Genomic DNA, 834 nt, shown 5'->3' on the forward strand with positions numbered 1-834 from the left:
ACTATGCCACCTAGCCACCCCTAAAAATAGAAAATTTAAGCCCTGTAAGTCCTATTGATAGAAGAAGGGAGGGCCCACCTCATGAAATGTTTCCAGTCCTTCCTTACAATTTCTTACTTGGAATTCTTTCTTCAACCAGTTATTTCTTCAGGCTGAAACTAATGTTGATTCTCTAAGAACACAGTGTGCAAGAAGTATAGTCATTCCTTCCACATAGTGGTGGTTAGGGGCACATTGCCCCTGAAATCTGAAAAATTCTTGTAAATTATTTGACTCTCCCTTTATACCAGAGAAAAAAATCTGAATTATTATATTAAAAGATAAAATATATTGATATTATACAACACTAAACACATCTTTTATGCTTTTCTGAGTTTCTAAACTTTTTCTGTATCATCTGCTGGTCATTATATATTGTTTATAGCCTCTGCAAAACACCCAGAAAATTATCATTTAATTTCTTATGCTGCCAGAAATATAATTGAAACAATGATGAAAAAGTCATGATATGGAGGGGAAACTGTACATTATTTCTCTAGAGATCATCTATAACTGATAAACTTACTTTCCTTTGGTTCTATCCATAGAACACATAAAGAATTAGAGAATGATGGAAAGATATCTGAACTGGGACTTTGGAAACCCAAGTTCAGGTCTAAGCCCCATGATTACCAGATCTATAACCTTGGAATAATCACTTCCTTTCTCAGTTTCCTCACCCATAAAATGATTGGAGTAGATTATCTCTAAGATTTCCTCCAACTTTGAAAAATATATGATTCATAAGGTCATTTCCAACCCTAGTCTGAGTTCTAGATTTATATAGCTAGGTAG

This window comes from Macrotis lagotis, chromosome 1 (assembly GCF_037893015.1).
Source record: "Macrotis lagotis isolate mMagLag1 chromosome 1, bilby.v1.9.chrom.fasta, whole genome shotgun sequence".
Classification (NCBI taxonomy): domain Eukaryota; kingdom Metazoa; phylum Chordata; class Mammalia; order Peramelemorphia; family Peramelidae; genus Macrotis; species Macrotis lagotis.